The sequence below is a fragment of the Calonectris borealis genome, chromosome 6 (assembly GCF_964195595.1).
Source record: "Calonectris borealis chromosome 6, bCalBor7.hap1.2, whole genome shotgun sequence".
Taxonomy (NCBI): Eukaryota; Metazoa; Chordata; class Aves; order Procellariiformes; family Procellariidae; genus Calonectris; species Calonectris borealis.
In genome coordinates, this window is record NC_134317.1 from 8357451 (window position 1) to 8372743 (window position 15293).

Below are 15293 nucleotides of genomic sequence, written 5' to 3' on the forward strand. Positions count from 1 at the left end.
AACTTTAACAGGCAATGGAAAGGAAGCAGCAATAAACTTCATTACCTAACTCTAACAAGAGTGAAGAAAAGGTTTTAGTCATAAAACTATTCTAAGGAAACGTAACCACAAGGAATACATTATATGGCAAAAATTTATATACAAAGAAATGCAACAAACTACATGACCCATGAGCAACAACTCATGAAAGTAAAACCAGGTTCTGCCTGCTACTTGTAACCTCTAAAAATCCCTCTGTCTAAAGGACAACAAGGTCAAAAGAGGCTGTTGATAGCTTTCAAAGATTACAGGCTTTTATCAGGATATAGAAATCAGTAAGACAAACGTCAGTAGGTTAGACTAATAATCAAGGTTAAACAGTTTGGAATGCCTGTGGGATGTATGGAGAAATACAGTTAGCAAACAGGAATAAGAAGACCTTGTGAGACTCAAAGGGCCAGGATCACAGGATTCTTAGCTCATACAAACCACAAATAATAAACAAAACGAACCACAGCATTGACTTAAGCTTTCCTCATGAAAGGGACTTTGCTACTTAGAGTACTCTAAGAGGGAATCCCTGTCCCTCAACTGATTTTCTCTTCTCTGTTCTTTAACTGCAGTGTCTCCCTAGTACGCAAGCTGCCACAGACGTATGAAAATGGCATAATTTTAGCAGAAGTCCCTCAAAAGAATTACATCCTCGCCTGAGTGCATGCATGGACCTTGGGCTTGAAGGATTCACCTGATGAAAGCATACAAGACTTCTCCTTGTTGGAAGGCAAGAACAAAACACCACAAATTCATCTCAAGACAGCTGAACTATTCCAGCTTGAATAGAAGAATAAGGCTATCCACCCTGATAAAAGCTTGCATTGCCACAAAAATCTGCTGCCTCACATTTGGGAGGCTGTGTCAGCACTTGTGTCACCAATTCTCCATCATTATGGTGGCTCCTCCTCAAATGCCATCCAATTAAGAGAGCCTATATCAATATCCAAAACCCTTCACTGAACTAATATAAGCTTGTATAAAACTCTAGTCACCTTCTCTTTGTGGCCATGAATTACAGTATGTGAGTTATCAACTCACATGAACAAACAAGAAACTGACAAAAAAGATGGGGTCAAAAGTGATGGAAATCAAGCCACCATCAAAACACAATCTGAATGAGGCTTACTCCTCACAGAAGTTATACTTCATTATATTGCAGGTCTGGGCTCTTCAAGAAATGGAAGTGAAACAGATAACGAAGCCTTTACAACTTCAATAATGTATGCCATTAACAGGAGGCTAAAAGAGGAAAACAAGAGGGTTTTCAGTGTGCATGCATACACACAGAGGCAAATACAAAATTCCACTTTTTCTTCTGAAGTATGGAAGACAAAAGATTTTTTAGGTTTGGTGTTGGGGTTTTTTTGTTTGTTTAAGTGGATGTGCATATGTGGTATATGAAATGCAGAGATGCATAAATACTAACTCAGCAAAAGTAGAGAGGAATAAAGGATGACCTTATTCCACTCCAATCAGTTAAGAATTTTTTGAAATTGAAGATGCAGTAATAGCAAAACTGCTTGATTTCTGAAAGTTTCCACTCATCAAATTCCCAGCTGATTAGCACTGTGCAGCATGTTCATTTCCTTCAGCAGATGCCTCCGATGTTCATTACCAAGAGCTGCTGCTGGAATACTGCTCTGGTTCCAAACTGGGCTAAGCAAAAGAGTTCTTTGGGAATAATGTGACATAAATGAAAATACTATCAGGACATGGCTTTTTTGATATTCATCATACTGTATTTCTTTCCACCATCTATTTAAGAAACTAAGCATACACTAAGTCAGACAATCTGTTGGCAAATAACCATAAAGTAATGTTTGCCACCGAATCTCCCTTATCACTGCTTTTCCTATCAATAAAACTGAACTAATTCTCCCATTCTCTCATGAAACACTAAGAGAGTCATTTTTAGATTTCAATCTGCTCAAAACATGAACACTGCATTCACATAAGCCTTCAAAACACCTACCACGCAGCTAATAATCAAGTTACTATATCAGTGAAGGGCAGTTAATGCCAACTACTCCTGAAATTCTATTAAAATTTTAGAGGCAAGATGAGGAAAAAACCTGCATACTAAGCTATTTAATATAAACAGAAGCAAAAGCAGAGCAAACTTGTTAGATGAAAGCAGCATACAATGCCAAAAACATAACCTTGCAAACAAAATAAAAAAAAAAAAATTCAAACTTGAAGGGAAATGAGTGGTGCTAATAAAATTCTACATATTATCTCAAGCATAGAAGTTGATGGTATACAGCTTTTTTTTTTTTACATCATGAGAAAGGAAGGGAATCTGGTTGGAGGGAGATGACTTAAAATTGGAGAGCAATTGTCTTTATTCTAAGTCATTTTAGGAATTCAGAACACTTCATTATTTTGCCAGATTCTATTTCATGAAGAAGATTAAGGATTTTAGGCGATTTACACCCAGTGTTGCTGGCTGCTTCCTACGTTTTAGGCAGTTTAGTTTTGGGAGCTTAAACAACCTGATCTTCTTATATTCAGTATTCAGTCACTTTGTCTTTCAGCATCTTTTCAGTCCAGGCTGTATAAGCTGCCTTCCTCCTGGACAGCAAGATGGATTTATCACCCAGAAAAGAGGAAGCATATGTTCTTATTTAATCCTTATTCTGCTCATACAAAATAAATCCATATTCTATATAAGAACAACGGAAAACAGTCTGCGTACGTTAAATTGTGAAGAGCAGACATTCCTTTCACTAAACATATGGCTCCACGGGCCATTTTAAGAGTAAACTATTCCCTACATCATCTCATACAGGTAAAGAGCAGGAAGCAGTAGTGAAAGTTACCTTATATGTAACAAAACCACCAGAAAAAAAGGTGAAGGTTTTTCTCCTACTATTAGGCTTGGTACAGCCACCAGTAATTATGTGAACTATGGGTGTTGCAGTAAGCAGAGTTTCTCATGAAGAACAGTCACAGTCATTACAAAGAGATGAAGAAGGAAAAAGGTAAATCACCCATTCCAACTAAATTGGACTCTGTCCCCAGGCAAAATGGTTTCAATAATAAATAACAAGAACTAACTGGTTCCTCCTTTTTTGAAAGCTTTTCAGTCTTTTATGAAATGGCAAAAGTATTTTGAAAGAACTGAGATCACCTCATTGGTTTGAGAGTAAAGACATACCCCTAGCCTGCAAACAACTTCAAATGCTGTCCTCCTGAGGAAAGGATTAACAGATACAGTACCAGACATTCCCTCCACCCTATTTGCATTTTCTACACCCAAGGGTGTTTGCTGAGATAAAGCAAAAGCTTGTGAGTCATGCTGTTGAAAAAGCTATCATACTGGTCATAGGGACAAGGTGACAGAGCTTTTTAGACAAATAAGACTGTGTACTAGAATAACATGAATCTCCAGAGTACGCCTTCATTTAAAAAGTATTCTATTCTTGCTGCAGTTATCAAGAGAGATTGATGTACCAAGACCTAATTCAAGAATTAAGAATTCAGTCTCCCAAGTTTACTGACCACAATGCCAGAAAGAGAAATATGCACTCAAAAGATGAGATTGATATTATACCATAACTGGAAAAGATGGAACCTACGCTCCCTACGTTAACAGTGAGGAAAGCCTCTACAAGATTTAGTTCCTTAAAACTGAGTGACACTTATTTTCCCCTAAATATATTAAAAAATAAGTTTACCTTAAATAGTTGCTAAAACTCAAGGGAGACAATAAAAGACTCCCATAATTCTTTTTTAATGTAGGTCTGCACACCTATGCAATCACATCAGGTCAGCCACTGCTTTTCACAGAAAGATAAATCCCTACGATCAAACCACAAGATGATGTTGATGTATAAGAAATACCGAACCTGGCAAATGAAGAGCACTGTTATTTCCAATCTACAGCTCAATGCATCTCTGGCGAAAAAGTAGTAGACATGGCAGACCAAAGCACAGTTGGCACCGAGATGATAGTTTTCAGGAACCTTTTTCTCACATTCACTTCCTAGAGGTTTACGAAGTCTGAAGAGGAAAGGCAACCAGCATCGGGTGGAACCGAGAGCTAGTAAATCGGATCGTAACGGGGAGATCTCGACAGCCTTTCACCCGACATTCATCTTACCAGCCACGGCAAAGCTTGCCACCCGCGCTTCGGTAAAACCTCCGTCCCTCGGAGGCGCGCCCGCCCGCCCGTCCTCCCGGGCTGCCCACCGCCGCTCAGGCAGGCGGCGGACGGTCACCGCCGGGCTCCCCAGGGCCGCCCCCCCTCCGGAGACACCTCCCGGGCCTCGGCTCCGCTCGGGGCGCGGCAGCCGCCGCCCGCGGAGGCGCTTCCCGCCGCGCCGGGCGCGGAAGGTCGTTACGCAAGGTGACGGGGGCGGTCGGGCCGCCACAAGGACGGGCCCCGCCGCACCGAAGCGGCTGCCTCGGCGATCCCCCTCCCTCCCGCTCCGCACCCGCACCCACCGCCGGCCCCCCGCGGCACCCAGGCAGGCGGCTCCCCCGCACCGGGCCGGCCCCCGGAGGGGCGATATGGCCGGGGGGGCGGCGCCCGCCCCGCACGGCTGCAGCGGCTGCGATGGGGGGGGCTGAGGAGACCGCTCTCCCTCACGGCCCGCGAAGCCGCAGCGGCCTGAGGGGGGCAACGGCGGCGTCCCCCGCAGCGGGGCTGGGCGCGGCACCGGTCCTCCACCACCCCCTGCCCCGGCGTCGCCTCACCTCCTCCGGCGCCGCCTGTGCGCAGCCCCCCGCGCCGGGAGGAGCGCATCGCCCATGGTCCTCGGCAGAGGCCGGCGCGGGCTGAGGGGCGGCCGCCGCGCCCGCCGTGGGGGCCGGGCCACCTGGAGGCGGGCGGGCGCAAGGGAGCGTCTGCAAACTGCCAGCCGCGAGCGAGCGAGGGCGCGCGCCCGGCGCAGCGCAGCGCGGCACTGCACAGCAGCGCCCGCCCGTGTGCAGGCGGCACGGCTGGCGGCCGCGCGGGAGGAGGGGGCGCGCGCACAAACAGCCTGCCCGGCCGGAAGCGCCTGTGACAGGCCGAGGCAGAGCGAGGGAGCGTGTGCAAAGTGCCTGCCCGGCTGCGGAGCGAGCGCGCGCGCGCGGCGCCCGCAGGGGCGGGAGGCGGGGGACCGGCCGCCGTCGTGAGGAGAAAGCGCCCGCAAGCGGGCACGGCCACTCGTGCGCAGCCGCCGCACGCTGTGGTAAGTGTGCGGGGGTGGCTCCTGTGGGAAGCGCCCACGAGCCCGCCAGCAGGGCGATGCCTCGGCGCCCCTCAGCCCAACGCTCCTTAGAGGCGGCCTCGGCCCCCGCCACAGCCCTGACCTCGCCCTCCTTTGAGCAGGCCCTTTTCCCCTCACACCTGCCTGCGGCCGGCCCTGCCGTCTCCATGGGGCCCTGTCGGCGAGCGACCGGTGGCCCCGCGGAGCGGCGGGCCGCGCTCGGGCCTAGCGGAGCCCGCCGAGGGGCCGGCGGGGAGGAACTGTCCGGGAAACCGCCGCTGCCGCCTCACGGTGCTGGGCAGTCTGTCAGCCAGAGGTCAGGAAAGCAGGGACAGATAGACATGGCTGGAAGAGCGCTGGCTGACCGCGCGCCCCGAAGCAGCTTCCCAAGAGCCCTCTTCTGCCTTCCCCGGGCGTGCCCACCAAAATCTTCACAGCCCCGACAAACACATAAGGTTAGGCGCGGATCTTGTCTCTGGTAGCAGTTGCGGTTTTGGCTGCTCTAGGTGGACGGGTTACATCAGCTCACATTTTTCCAAGCATTAGACACACACAAGTATTTGCGCCAGGAGTTGTAGGGTATTCATCCACTTCTTAGGTTGTCTTTAAAACACAATCTACAAGCTACTAGAGCTTCAGTGTTTGGGAGCCATTAGAGCAAAGGAAGATAATGTATTTTTGTAATGAGAAGATGACTCTATTCTGTAGTGGCGAGACAGTCTATTTAGCACAGCTTCTGGGGAATGGTGTGTTTTCCCAAGCCTGCATACACAGAATTACGGGAAGCTGATAGAAGATGGGCGACATCTGGTGGCCAATCCTACTCTCTGGTATTGATAGAGGCTTCTTGCATAAGGAGTAGATCACGATCAAAGTAAAAAAATATGTTTCTGCTTACTTCTACAACCTAATATAAGTTAAAGGGAGAATAGGTATAGGTTGTAATAAGCTGCAGAACTTAGATCAACATCTGTTACAATGTTCTTCACATGCCATGAATCATCAGAAAATGGTTACACAACAAAACAAAATCAAGTAAATGGGTATGGTTTTGGTGACAATTCACAAAAATCTCTGCTAGTGTTAAGTGTTATTCATTTTGGTTTTTCCACACAGGACAGAAAATTCTGATGCATACAATGCATGCTGAAGGACACTTGTTTGTAACCACAAGCATCTGCAATAATGCTGTGCAATTTGGAGTTTCGCTTTTCACCTAGCATTATGCTGTGTGCCTGGGTGGAAACTCACTGGCATTTAATGAGAGGTTAGGGATTTGAAAATTTTACAAGGCATTGAATGATCAAAGCCTTGGACCTCTTTCTGTGTAAGAGGGGTAACTTTTTAAAAGGTCTGCTATGATTTGCACTGTTTGTGGAACAGGCTTTTGTCACTGAGAAAAAAAGCAAGTGAAATAATGGCATGTACAGCGCTTTGATTCTTTTCCATTTATTATGCTTTTAATTTAGGAAGTTCATATGAAGGAGCTGACCTGCCATTGCAGTCACTTTTTAGTTTGATATGATCTGTTTTAGAATAACAAACAAAATAACAACAGCGGTCTCCTAGCAGAGCACTTACTGAAGGGAACAGTAGATCTTATTTTTCAAAATAAGTTTTCAAACTGAAGTGTACCAACCAGATACTCCATGCAGGAGTAGGAAGTTACACTGCATATTTTACAGTATGTATATCTGATATAGATATAATAAAAAAAAAAATGGCAGAGATGAGTAAACTACGTGCATTGATTAAGGAAGTGAAAACTGCATAGGAGAGTGGGCTCCGTGTTCAAGGAGCGTTCCCTGGGGAAAGGTCGGGTTCTTGGAGCATAGGGAGCAAGAGACTAAGAGAAGAGAGAACATAAACCCCTGCAGCATTGAAGTATTAGGAGAATCTGAGAGCAACCTAGCACTTACATGCTTATTCCTCATTTTAATGTGTAATAAGTAGGCCACCAATTATTCAGATTTAGCTATCTCAGGCCTGTCCCACATTCAGCACGAAGCTCACACAGTTAAAACTTCACCCATCTGATTGCTCATTCAATGCCCCTGGGAAGAGAGTGTGGGTGGAGGCCCCAAGTGAGGCTGATTAGGACCATTAAGGCCTGTTAATGCAATCAGGGCCCTGATGCTGGTATCTCATCTTGCCTGTTTGCATCTCCGAGCCACAGGCTCTCTCCAGCTCCAGGACTCTGCATACTGATCCCATCACCCTTGGGTATAGGGAGGAGTGGTGTGGAAGTGCTACACTGCAATTTAGGGTGCCTCCTAAGGATGCCCTATCTGTTCAAGGATCTGCCAGGAAGCATAGTTCCCAGAGGTAGTCACACTCCACCATGTGACACCATGTGCTTCCTGAGTGTCACCACGTGTATAGCTGCCCTACATACAAACGCATGCTGTAAGCCAACATTCAGTGATTAAAGAAGGTAAGTTAGTAGGTCTGTTGGATGTGTGAAAACACCTAAACTTTGTATAAGGCTAAGACTGAGGATCTTGGCTGTACCTGTTGTTAATGGAGAATTTTTGGGTTACTCTGAGGTCTGTCGTCTTAATGAGGAAACAATTATATTCTGGTAGAGACATTCAATATATCACCTCCTGATACTGTTTTTCTGCTTGATTTTCTGTCCAAAAGTTGCAGGTACAGCCCTGCCCTGAGTGGATAACGAAACTTCCCTTGTGTGATTGTGTGGTAGCCACAGCTTCGGATTAGTAGAGAACTGGGGCAGACTAGGTTAAGGAGTTGTATCTATACTAACTTCTGCTTGCTTACTGTAAACTCAACACAAAAGGACAGAAGTAATCCTTAGGAGACATTGAGTGCAGTGGGACTGTTTAAGGAATGTTTATGTTGTAAGACCAGTTCTTTTGCACTTCTCTATGCTGACTTTTGGAGAATTCTGATTATGGACCAGCAGTGGATGATAACCTAATGCACAGAAGTCACCAGTGCTAACTCAAGAATTGCTTAATGTCACCTTTAAAGTAGTCTACTTGTTGAATTTTCCATCTCTGTTTTTTCACAGAATAAACTACTGTAACATGGAGAAATGTGTCTAGAACATAGAAGAATCCTGTGATTATTCACAGGCAATACCTACATAAACCTTTCCGTAGGGAGGTATGTGTAAGCTATGTTTCCTTTTGGTCTGTAACACTGTCTAACAAAATTACAGCACACATAATAAAATTTAGTTTGCCTTTCCTAATAGCAAAACTTGTTGTAATGAGATACATATTATTAGAGAATATAGATACAGAAAACATTTTTAATATAGAAATCTCTTTCTTCAGAGGTGGACTACATCCAACATTCCTGCCTTTGTTCCAGTTGATAGGCCCTTTTTGTCTAGGGTAGATAGACACAGTGTTACATCATGTTACGCTTCTTGGATCAGTACGGCAATAAAGCACTTGGGGTAGGAACTAGGGAGCATTTGCATTATAATCTGCATCTCCTTCAAAGCCCTGTTGCCTGGTCTCTGGAAGGTCTCCACCCCTCTGTGCAGGGTTTCTTACCTTCTTTTATAAATTCCCCCATACACTCTTCTGAATAAAGGGTTCGTTGTTAGCTTTGCAGATATTAAGAGGACTCTGATGGTAGGCTGGGTATTGTATTATTAATGTTGAGCGTAACTTCACTAAAATGAAAAAGGAGAAGAGGAAAAAGAAGAAGGAAAAACTGAAATTTGATCCAGAGATAGGATAAAAAAGACTTTCCTGAAAAGTATCTTTGTCTCTTCGTTGCCAAACACAATATCTGGGTCTTGAGGCTTCCAACATATGCTTTTAAAGCTTTCTGTTTGATGTCTCCCTCAGCTTTATTGATACAAAGGAATTTACTGCAAAATGATAACTGACTCAAACCTCTGTGCTAGAGATCAGAAAACTTATGCGTTCTTGTTCAAGAATGTATCTTGCTTTTTTGATTGATTGCTCTAATTTTTCAGGACCTCATCTACGTTTTTTGAACTACAGTACAATAGAATTCTTAAGAGCTGTCATATTCAACTCTAATAATACTCTGATCACAAAGTGAAATCTTGGAGAGTCACCCTCTCCCTCTCTTTTGCTCCTTATTCATGATTCGAAGTTGGTGTAGGATAGCCTTGGTTTAACTCTGATTAAATATCAGAAGAGTAGGAAATAGAAAATGTTCCTGTCCTTTCCCCGTATTCAGGTAAACCCCGTTTTTAAACATGAGTAAGACTTTGCAGTTAGGCTTTAACTGTATCCTTCCCACTATGTTTTTACGGATATGAAAAAGTCAGATTTTTAAAAGGTATTATAAACTCTGCCCAGTACAAAAGAGAAAAGCCATAAATTATTATTTGACTCTTGCCTTTGAAGGTTTTATTCTGTCCCCTGTTCATAAATATAACAACTGGGCTACAAAATTTTCCATCACCAGAAAACATTGATCTGTATTCCAACAGATCTTCCCATTACCACAGACATTGTAAACATAAATTGTACAAACATTTCCATTAACTTTGCACTGGCTTATCAAACAGGAAATAAACCCTTGTTTTTAGGTACCAAACCAGACATTTCTAAAAGGTATTTAATGTGTGCAATAAGTGTACTATGGAGCTCCCCATTTGCAGGAAATTATTTGAGATTTCAGACATCACAGTAGCGTTTCAGTGCAAAGTGGCATGTAATTGTAAAATTTCATAGGCATAGTATAAATCTGGTAGAGCTGATTCTCCAGTGTCGTCTTCCATTTGTAGTAATTAGTAAGAATGGTCATATTTTGCATCCACCTTGCACAGGTTTGAATGACTGCTCAAGGTGCAAGAGATACTCTGTGTTCTCATTTGAATGCAAACTGAAATTGCATCATGATTTATTTTAGAGATTTCATTGGACCTGGGGTAATTAAAGACTTTCCTGAGGAAACAAGTCACTGGCCACTCATGGAGATTTGCTAAACAGACTGTGTGGCAGATAAATGATTAAGGTATAAAAGGAGAAAGATTAAGAAAGAAAAAAGGCAGTAAGGACATAGTAGAAAATCTGGATGGGTTATTTGTATTGGTGTTCACTATTGAGGTGGTAATTTTGTAAGTTTCCCCTCCAGTATAATCTTTATGGAGCTATTGTCTCAAACTGAAGAATCAATAGAAGAGTTTTTAGATTGAATCAATAAAATTCACAGTACCAGGGCTTGATGGTATTTGTCCAAGAGTTTTGAAGGAACTTAGGTAGGAAATTTCTGAGTGGTTGTCTCTGCTACATTACCTCATCAGCCTCTTTTCGTAATTCTCAGAAGCACCAATTTCAGAGAGGTCTGTGGTGGTAACTCTGAAAATTGGAAATGAATAGCTTAGTCTGACTTCTGCCCTGATGAATCGGCAGGAAATATACTTAGGATATATATAGATAGCCTATGTATAATAGGTTAATATCTATATGTGATCCTCTTCTATAGAGGTAAACAATAAGCTCACAGGTTTGTTTGTTATTTGAAGAAGTCATCTCTCTGATCTGGATAGTAGTGTCTATTCAGATATCTATAAAATTTTTCACAAAATCTTGAGCCAAACACTTATTGTCATTAAAGAAATGAGATCAACATGGGATATGTCATAAGATGCTTAAAAGACAGGAATAGAACAAGATAGAAAACAAAAATAGAAATAGGGATATGGGATCATTTGTCGCTGTGGAGGGAGTTTATCTTTGGAATCTTTCAGGACCTTGTTTTGTGACCTTGCTTTTCAGCATATTTGTAAATGATCTGGAAAGGGAATGAATATTGAGGTGACAATTGCAGATAATACAAAATTGCTGAGGATAATAAAATCTAAATCTGATTGCAAAATGTTGCAGAAGGATACTGTGATACTATGTGACAGGAAAATAAAACAGCAGATATAACTTAGTGTTGATATTACTTTGCATGATAAATGCAAAATTACATTAAAAAATAAAAAGTGACTGCCTATGTAACCAAATGGACTTTTGATATTACTAATCAGGAATGAGATTGTGAAATTACTTTGAAGAGTCTGTGAAAATATCAGCTCAATGTTCAACAGTGATCAAAAAATCAGAATGTTGGGAATTATTAAGAAAGGATTTGTGAAGAAGACAAAACATTCCCATGTCTGTATAGATCCATGGTACACTCAGATTTGAATCTGGCAGTTCTCTTTCCCTACCTCAAAAAAGATACAGTAAAGCAATAAAGGATGATAAGAGTGATCAGAGACTTTGAATTACATCATATGAGAAGAGACAATGCTGACCAGAAATTAGAGAAGAAGAGAACTTGGGAAAGAGGTGATAATGATTGAATAAAACCAGATTATGAAATGACAGATCACACAAGGATGAACGGGGCAGAATTGTTTAGTATTTGTCACAGCAAAAAAAAACCTGTGTCACCCAATGAAGTTTTGAATAGTGGATTTCAAACAAACAAGATGAAATACTTATCCAGGCAAAATCTAAGTTAAATTGTAGAATCCACAGGATTTTCTGGAGGCCAAAAATATAAATGGATTCAAAAAAGAGTTACATAGTTCAGGGATAAGAGGTCCTTTAGCATCTGTTAAATAGGTAACAACTTTAAAGAAGCCTCTAAGTCTATTGGGAAGCTGGGAAAATACTCCCTGGCAGGCATCATTCTGTATTTGTCCTGTTTCATACACTGCTCACCAAAGTGTCTCTTTATGTTCTTTCTTTGAGATACTGCGCAGTTGGTCCTTCATCTGACTCAGTGCAGCTATTACTATGTCCTTGTTCCTTCCTTTTATTTGCTAACTATCTGGGGATGTGCTTCTTTTCTAAGGTCCGATTCCCTCACCTTAACAGAAATGACCTGAACAGGACATAATGCCTTTCCTTTATGGTGAAATTCAACCTCTTCAAGGTGCAGAATTGCTCCAATTCAGCAAGGCCCAACAACTCGTAGACCCAATTCCTCTTTCTGGCTTTCATAGGTTCCCATGCAGCTCCTGGCATATTTTGAACAGTGAACTAGAATGACTTTAAAACAACAGTTTTTAAAAATATTCTGGAAATGTTACTCTGTGTCCCAGATGAATTTTTTTATCTATCTATCTATCTATTTATCTATCTCCACGCCTCTTTACCCCCAGCATAGTCCCATTCATTTGCTGCTGTCATACTGTCACGGAACTGTGTCTCATGGACAAAATCTGGAAAATCTTGGTACTGAAGAGTCAAATTCCTAATTTTTAACTAATGTGCACCCTTAGTGTTATAGTGTGGTTGTGGCCAGTGTAACAGAGCGATGAATTTGGAATACAGAGTATCTAGTCAGATCTCTGCTACGTTATCACTAGTGTAACAAAGGACTCCACGTCAATACCAAAATGAAATAATGAAGTTAATTCTTTTTCAGCCTTAACTCAGTTAAATGTATCTGTATTTCTGTTGTTATTTGATATCCAAAACAAATACCAGGAGCCAAATAATCCTTATTTTTGAATATGGTTTTACAGTTTGAACTAGGATATCAATTGTGATTTCAGCATCAGGCCTACTGCTTTAAGCGACAACACATCTAGGAAACATCCTATTTCCTGTAAATCTCCAGAACTTTTGACAGACTTCATAATCTGGATAGTACTGTTGTACATACCTGTAATTGTTCTTAAGTGACCCATAATTGTTCTTTTTTATTTAAAATATTTTATTAACTTGTTCATTTGAAACTCAAAAGGATGTACAGACTCAGAAATGTACCTTACCAAGTTTACTCTTTATTAATGCCAAATGCATTATCACACAAGGGTGAAGAAAACACATCATGTAGGCAATCACTGAAATTGGCATCTTTTCTCTCTCAAGTAGCCAGGTGACATTTCACTTATGGGAACCGTGAAACCAGGGTGTTAAAAACAGATTTATTTTACTTTCTGTCTACTTAAAAGAGAGCTGTTGTCACTATTTTGGCAATTAAAGTTTGAAAGTGGGAGGCATTTGATTTATAGAAGACACTGAACTGGAGACTGCTTTATAAAGCTAAAAAGGACTGATTATAAAACTTTACAAAAAGGAAACTTCAACAATTTATGAACTGTGACAAAACAGTCTCTTACTTCAACAGGAAGCTTCTGTTATTATTAGAAACAAACTCAAACTGTGAGATTTAGATCATCAGCTTTGAACACTCTTTTCCCCTCAGCCCCCCAAATGAAGGAAATTGTATGTAGGGTACACCGTAGTGTACCCCATGTCTGAAATCCTGGAATATTTTCCAGCACCAAGAAATTATTTACAGTAAGTCTTGTCTATTATTTATGAGATGGGCATTAAAGAGGGTTCTTGACTGTAGAATTACCACATATGAGAGCTTACCTGTAGGCTTTCTGCTGGTTAAGCAGATCTAGTACGTCCCCTTTGGTATAATTCAAAAGTCTAAAAGGTTGAGAGTCCTGTGGTCAATGAAATTCCAGGCTGCTGTGTATTTACATTGTTATTCTGTATTATTAATAAAGAAAAAAATCAGGTTGGCTAAGGTCTGGACAATACTGAGCATGTCTTTGCATTGTTTGGTGGGAAGTGAAAGTTTTAGTGGAATTTTAGTTGCTAAATAATAACTGAATTTTGTAGGTTACCCTATATGGTGTCTCCTTAAAAGTGCTTTAAAGTATCATCTGGAAAATTTTAATCTGACATTGGTGGGAATCTTTTAGATGCTTGCAGTTGCCTGGAACTGCTGACATCTTGCAATCTGTAGTCCTACCAAGTTTGTACAACAGAGACTATGTGTGCAATCTTTCAAGCACTGCAAAAGTCTTAAAGGAATGCTCGTCCATCTGAAATGTCCAGTAACAAGAGAAGACTTAGAGGTCACTGACACTTCTGGAAATGGAGTGTCTGTGAATAGGATTCCCATTGCAAAAAGAGAAAAAACACCTTTACTTTTATGGTTTTTTGAGTGTAGTGCTTGACTATGCAAAGTTTAGCCCAAAGTCAATATTCACTTAACATATTTAGAATTGACAAAATACAATGGAGTTCCTAAATTGACTCTTACAAGAATTTATCAAATTAAATGTCTTCATTACTTACTGGAAGAATTATCATGTCTTCTCTGTCCTACTACTGCCTTCCATCTTTTACCTTTTCCTCCCAAATCTCTTGTTATTTTAATGTATTTTTACTCCATGGGGCTGAAGATCTTTTAACAAAGGACTGGTTCTTTTTGCAGCCATATAATACAATGGGCTTTGTGGAAATGGTCTACACTGACTGTAAAGTCTCTTAAACTTACCAGACGGACTGCTTTCTCCGAGATGCTTTTCTTGAACAGGGACATGTTATACATGATTAAAAAAATATTTGAAGATAAATTCTTACGAGAAAGGAAGAATTCTCTACAAGGGCTCTTAAATAATAAGCTACATAATAGTAAATGCAGCTACTGGACAGGCACCAAGTCATTTAACCTTATGTGTATGCCAACCTGCAATACTGGAGCAAAAGACAGAGTAGAAGCATTTACGTGTGCTATGAGAGAAGTCTTGCACTGCAAAGTCAGAAAGTGTAGACTTCCTGAAGGGAAAATACTTCCTTTGTCAGACGACCCATTTAAATTAAAAGTAGTCTAACTGGAGCATGGGAGAGTCTTTCCTTATTCAGAAATGTAGCCCTCTTGCGAAAAAAACCCCAAACCTAAACCTGCAAATGTGAAAAATAACAATACATCTTTATCACTTCACCCAGGTCTGCTCTCTGACAATCTATAGACATTGTGAGGCATACAGCTGAAAAGTCAAAGCTGGATCAGTTATATTTGCTTTCTGCAACTGTAAATTCAAATTCTTCAGGATCATAAAAAGGAGTGAATTGCATATGTCTCTTATCAAATAAGATGTATTGACAGAAAAGGTCTCAGGAGGGAGTATGGATCAACACATATGAATTCAGGGAAGTTTTTATTTACATAATGAATACTGACTTCTTCCACGAACTAAATATGAAAAAATTTCAAGTTTTCTAAAATTGTTCTTTTCTTTGTCTTTACCCTCTAACTACATTAAGCCATTTCAAAAACTCAGTTTCCTTCTGTGTTCTG

The 15293-nt window shown here is 41.5% G+C and overlaps 1 protein-coding gene across 2 annotated transcripts in view; it reads right to left on the reverse strand.

Moving 5' to 3' along the window:
* Positions 1-4974, reverse strand: part of MGAT5 (alpha-1,6-mannosylglycoprotein 6-beta-N-acetylglucosaminyltransferase) — a 127362-nt gene extending 122388 nt beyond the window's left edge. For both annotated transcript variants that reach the window (XM_075152765.1, XM_075152766.1), the window contains exon 1: positions 4732-4974. The gene's annotated coding sequence lies outside the window, so the exon portion shown is untranslated. The remainder of the gene's footprint in view (positions 1-4731) is intronic.
* Positions 4975-15293: the final 10319 nt, after the last annotated feature.